This window comes from Triticum dicoccoides, chromosome 5B (assembly GCF_002162155.2).
Source record: "Triticum dicoccoides isolate Atlit2015 ecotype Zavitan chromosome 5B, WEW_v2.0, whole genome shotgun sequence".
Taxonomy (NCBI): domain Eukaryota; kingdom Viridiplantae; phylum Streptophyta; class Magnoliopsida; order Poales; family Poaceae; genus Triticum; species Triticum dicoccoides.
In genome coordinates, this window is record NC_041389.1 from 90,696,011 (window position 1) to 90,702,560 (window position 6,550).

Sequence of the window (6,550 nt, forward strand, 5' to 3'; positions counted from 1 at the left end):
ACCCTCGTAGGTACTTGGATGAATCTAAGTCTATGATTGCAACTCACTCACATCTTGAGAAATCTCTACATCACCAAGTCTCTACACAATGGTGGATGAAGACAAGGAAGCTTGGAACCATTCAAACATATCCTTTGACAAATTCTATGTTGAAATTCGTGATTGTCATTTTGGATACACAAGTGCTCTTCCTTGCAAAAACTAACCCATGTAGGTAGATGAACTCAAATTCCAAGTGGTGCTCCCAACTCTTGATGAGCTACATCAACCTTGAGCAACCCACACAAGTTCAACTACATGATCATGATCAACACCACCACCCAAGGTATGTTATTCCATCTTAGAGAAGCTTTACTCCAAGACATGAGTCAAAGCAACTCGACAAGATGTGAATACATCAAGATGCTTAAACAAAAAAATGGTAACCCCATTTTGAGCTTAAATGATGAGTATGACCTATGATCAAGTGATCTCACTTGACTCCTAAGTCAATATACTCTAACATAGGTGACCTTGTCGCCGACCATTTGTAGATGAAGTTCTCTTGTGTTCTTTTCTGTGCTCTTGCATTTACCTCATGCATATTTGTTTCCCCTTTCAAAAAAAACTTCATCTAGATTTCTTTTCTTTTCTGTTCTGCATTCCCTGCATCTAATTCATTGCAAATCTTTTAGTTAATTCCTTGCAAATCCTTGTGAGATCTTACTTGTCTAGTGAGCTGAGGTGACAAGTGTTTTCTTTGTGATGAACTCGGTCACACCGGTTTCTTGTTCTCGGACCAACCGAATTCTTTCGGTGCAACCGAAGCATACCACTCGGTGCCACCGATTTCACTATGGGAAAGACATTTTGCCATTTATTCCTGCATTACTTTTGATCCAACTCCACTCAATGAATCTTGTCCTCTGCAAGCATCACATTTACCTTAGTACTTTGTGTTGTGACTTAAGGACCAAACCCATTCACGACAAATTCCAGAAGGCCCTTCTTGGAAATTGATGTCAAAGGGGGAGAGAGAGATCACATCAAAGCTTAATCATATCTCTAGGGGGAGAGAATACTCAAGGAGAGAGTAATCTTCAAGGATCCCAGATGCTTTGTGTTCAAGAGGAGAGATGCCACATGTCTTCTTGAGGGGAAAGACATGTTCATATGTGCTCATTTGCATTAGCTCTGTTCATTTGTTTCTTTGAGCTCTGATTTTCTGTTCCCTATCTTCTCCCAATATCCCATGCTAGATTCAGGGGGAGCAAGACTTCTAAGGGAAAGAATCTTTAAATTCATTGCACATCTTTACTTTTGGGGACATGTCTAAAATCCAATGTGGTACTCACTACTTATTCTCTACATGTCATCCCAGTCTCGGTACTCTAGTGGTTTCTTCTTGTTTGCTCTGGCTAGTAAATGCATCTGTGTTGTCTAACCTTATTTTCACAGGTTCATTCCATCCCAAGCCAACTCAAGACCACAAGGTAAGTATATGCATCACAATCATGTGTATGAGGAATTCTTGCTGATGTACATACTTTTTGCAAGAAGGACTCATGAGCATGAAGGTACATTTCCCATATTCACACCTTTTGGCTCTGATGCATATAGCCAAGATACATGTAACACATTCCCTACTCTGTCATGGTTATGCTCTCACATGCTTCTATATTCCATATTCACATGATTGCATACATGTAGGGGGAGCCTATGCATGTTACATGTCTTTCCAAAGCTTTACTTGCTATTCTCTATATCTCTATCTAAAGCTTTGATGTATGTTGTCATCAATTACCAAAAAGGGGGAGATTGAATGCACAAGTGCTCCCTGGGTGATTTTGGTAATTAATGTCAACATATCTCTTGTTGGACTAACACTTTTACCTAGTATGTTTCAGATAAGTTCAACAATAGAGTGGCATGGACTAAAGGATGTGGAACCCTTTCAAGATGCTAAGGACAAAGGATTGGCTCAAGCTTCAAGTACAAGACTCTACATTTTCTATTTTAGTGATCCAAGATCACATTGAGTCTATAGGAAAAGCCAATACTATCAAGAGGGAATGAGGTGTTGCTTAATGGCTTACTTGCTCAAAGTGCTTAGTGATATGCTCCAAAGCCCTCAACTACTTCCTCACATCCACACATATGTCCTAAACCAAAAGTCTAACTCGGCCCCACCGATTCTTTCTATCCGGCGCCGCTGAGTTCAGATGTCTTAGCCACTGCCACAAACCCTAGGCAAATCGGTCTCACCGATAGGGATCTCGGTCTCACCGAGATGGAATTGTAATCTATCTGTGTATGTCCATTACCAAAATCGGTCTCACCGAGTTTGAGCAATCGATACTACCGAGATTACAATGCAAACTCTCTAGTTAACTTATTACCAAAATCGGTCCCACCGAGTTTGTGTAATCGGTCCCATCGAGTTTGTGTAATCGGTCCCACCCAGTTTACCTGACCAACTCTCTGGTTAGCTTATTACCAAAATCGATCTCACTGAGTTTGTGTAATCGGTCTCACTGAGATTACGTTATGCCCTAACCCTAACCATATTGGTCCTATCGAGTTGCATGTCGGTCCCACCGAAAATCCTAACGGTCACTAGATTTGTTGAATCGGTCCGACCGAGTTTCTTAGTTCGGTCCCACCGAGATTGGCAAGTTGTGTGTAATGGTTAGATTTTGTGTGGAGGATATATATACCCCTCCACCTCCTCTTCATTCATGGAGAGAGCCGTCCGAACGAACCTACACTTCCAACATACATTTTTTGAGAGAGAACCACCTACACTTGTGGTGAGGCCAAGATATTCCATTCCTACCATATGAATCTTGATCTCTAGCCTTCCCCAAGTTGCTTTCCACTCAAATCTTCTTTCCACCAAATCCAAATCCTGTGAGAGAGAGTTGAGTGTTGGGGAGACTATCATTTGAAGCACAAGAGCAAGGAGTTCATCATCAACACACCATTTGTTACTTCTTGGAGATTGGTGTCTCCTAGATTGGCTAGGTGTCACTTGGGAGCCTCCGACAAGATTGTGGAGTTGAACCAAGGAGTTTGTAAGGGCAAGGAGATCGCCTACTTCGTGAAGATCTACCGCTAGTGAGGCAACTCCTTCGTGGGCGACGGCCATGGTGGGATAGACAAGGTTGCTTCTTTGTGGACCCTTATTGCGTGGAGCCCTTCGTGGACTCGCGTAGCCGTTACCCTTCGTGGGTTGAAGTCTCCATCAACGTGGATGTACGATAGCACCACCTATCAGAACCACGACAAAAACATCTGTGTCTCCAATTGCGTTTGAATTCTCCAAACCCTTCCCTTTACATTCTTGCAAGTTGCATGCTTTACTTTCCGCTGCTCATATACTCTTTGCATGCTTGCTTGATATGTATTGTGATTGTTAAACTTGTGCCAAAACTCCACCTAAACTTAAAGAATTTAAAAACTGCTACTTTTAGCACCTAGTGTCTAATCACCCCCCCCCCCTCTAGACACCTCTTCTCGATCCTTTCACATTCTTAGAAGATTTTGAAGATAAATCCGTTTGAAGAAATTGACCTCATAAAGCGAAGACATTCACTTATTTGAAGAGAGTTGATTCCAGATTTGTACGAATCCATGAATAAGTACAAGTGAGGAATTGAACTAGTTATGAAGAATAAGTGAATACTATTAGCATGATATGAGATGCAGACAGAGACAGATCCAGATTTGGAAGTGTAGAAACCGCTTTTGGTTGAAGTGGATGGATTTGACGGATCAAAAAGATAGTAAAAAGTGAGATTTAATTTCCACCGACAAACTGCTAGACGAGGCAGAGTTAGAAGCCGAGCAGTTCAATCTCCCGCGCCCTAACTTGGCGGCGGAAGACACCTACGGCGGTGGCGGAGAGGACGAGGTCCGTGGCCGGCATGAGGACGACGTCGAAGAAGTCGCGGCAGCTAAGCGCTTCGTCTCCGGCGTCGACGTGAACTAGCGGAGGCGCTAGGGTTTGAGCGAGATGGAGAGGTGGAAGAAGAGATAATGACCATGGGGTGTGTGTATTTCTAAGGAAAGGGATTGCACATCGTAATTACGCAGGTGCCCCTGGCGGTTCACATCTGAAGGACATTTGACTTGCATGCAACTTATTAGAAGTTGTTCCATGTTCCCACGCACGCCTGGATTGCCGGGTGGTCGTTCCGGCTTCTCCGGTATTCAGGCACAAGGGATATATCATTAAAACATATTTAAATGTTTGTCTCTGTGTCTTCTGCTGACAAGAACTCAGTGAAGACATTGTACATGTTTTAATAGAATGCATATAACTTGGATAGATAGAATTTGAGGAAGAAGCACGGAAGGGCTGAGGGTCCGATCATATTCACTTAGATCAGAAAAAAAATCAAGTATGAGGACATAGCTATAAGTGAATGTTGTAGAGGACAGAACACGCATGAGGTCAAATAACATTGCGAAGATAACCATGAGGTCAAATCAAAGTAGAAGACAAACCAAATGCATAGACTATGCAATCATGATGCCAAATGAAACACTTCAAGAAGATTTTGGTGGTGGCATTACCCACCGTATAGGAAGTATTAGACCCAGACACGATGCACAATTATCGTGGCGCTCCGAAGTCAAATTCCGCGTTAATGTACTCACACTTAGAGTGTATGTCTTCATTGATTGAAGATATACGTTACTTCGTGTGTTGCACATCTAAGTCATTAGCATGCATAAGCGTTAGGATGTGTGTCCAATTACAAGACATTTGAGGATTCTAGGATATTTAGCTCACACCGCAACTTTTAAAACCTTTTCTCATCCAAGGGCTTTGTGAAGATATCTGCCAATTGCTCTTCAGTGTTGACGTGAATGATATCAATATCTTCCTTCATGAGATGATCTCTGAGAAAGTGATGACGGATCTGAATGTGCTTTGTCTTCGAGTGCTGAACTGGGTTGTTGGCAATCTTGATGGCATTTTCATTGTCGCAGTAGAGTGGAACTTGCTTCAGGTGGATACCATAGTCCTTGAGAGTTTGTTTCATCCATAGAAGCTGAGCGCAGCAAGACCCAGCAGCAATGTATTCAGATTCAGCAGTGGAGAGGGATACACAGTTTTGCTTCTTTGAAGACCAACAGACAAGCGATCGTCCAAGAAAGTGACATGTGCCTGATGTGGACTTGCGATCAACATTGTCACTGGCATAATCAGCATCTAAGAATCCAACTAGATCAAACTCTGAGCCCTTTGGATACCATAATCCTAGTGTTGGGGTGTAAGCCAAATATCGAAGAATTCGCTTCACTGCTAAGTGATGCGATTCCTTTGGTGCCGCGAGGAATCTGGCACACATGCAAACGCTAAGCATGACATCTGGCCTAGATGCACATAAATAGAGCAAAGAACCAATCATGAAGCGGTATACCTTTTGATCGAACTCTTTACCATTGTCGTCGAGGCCCAGATGACTTTTGGTTGGCATTGGCGTCGTGTATCCTTTGTAGTCTTGCATTCCAAACTTCTTTAGGCAATCTTTGAGGTATTTCTCTACTGATATGAAGATGTCGTTGCTCTACTAACGGATTTGAAGATCGAGGAAGAATTTCAGCTCACCCATCATGGACATCTGATATTGCTCTTGCATCATGTGCCCAAACGCATCACTGTATCTCTTGTCAGTGCAGCCAAAGATAATGTCATCCACGTAGATTTGGCATACAAACAGTTCACCGTTATATGTCTTCGTGAAGAGTGTGGGATCCAGGGAACCAAGTTTGAAGCCTTTGATCTTCAGGAAGTCTTTGAGCATGTCATACCAAGCGTGAGGGGCTTGTTTGAGGCCATACAGTGCCTTGTTGAGCTTGTATACATGTCAGGATGCTTTGGGTCTTCAAATCCAGGTGGTTGTGCAACATACACTTCTTCTTCAATTTTGCCATTAAGAAAGGCACTCTTTACATCAATTTGGTAAAGAAGGATGTTGTGATGGTTGGCATAGGCTAGCAGTATGCGAATGGCTTCAAGCCTAGCCACCAGAGCAAATGTTTCATCGAAGTCAATCCCTTCTACTTGAGTGTAACCTTGAGCAACGAGACGAGCCTTGTTGCTGACGACTTGATCATGCTCATCTTTTTGTTTGCGATAGATCCATTTGGTGCCTATGATGTTGTGCTTGCGAGGGTCAGGACGCTTTACTAGTTCCCAAACATTGTTCAGATTGTACTGTTGAAGATCTTCTTGCATAGCTTGAATCCATGAAGGCTTCATCAACTTTCTTTGGTTCAGATATAGTGACAAATGCAAAGTGCCCACAGAAATTTTCTAGCTGTGTTGCTCTTGAACGAGTGAGTGGACCAGGTGCATTTATGCTATCAATTATCTTCTCAATCTGTACTTTTTGCAACATGAGGATGAACTGGACGAAGATTTTGCTCTTGTTGATCATTGTCTTTGTTTTTAGCATTGACTTCAGGCTGAGTAGTGTCTTCGGGTTGATTAGGTGCAGAAATGATAATTTTATCTTCAGCCTGTGCCTCTGAAGGTATGATCTCTCCAGTACCCATA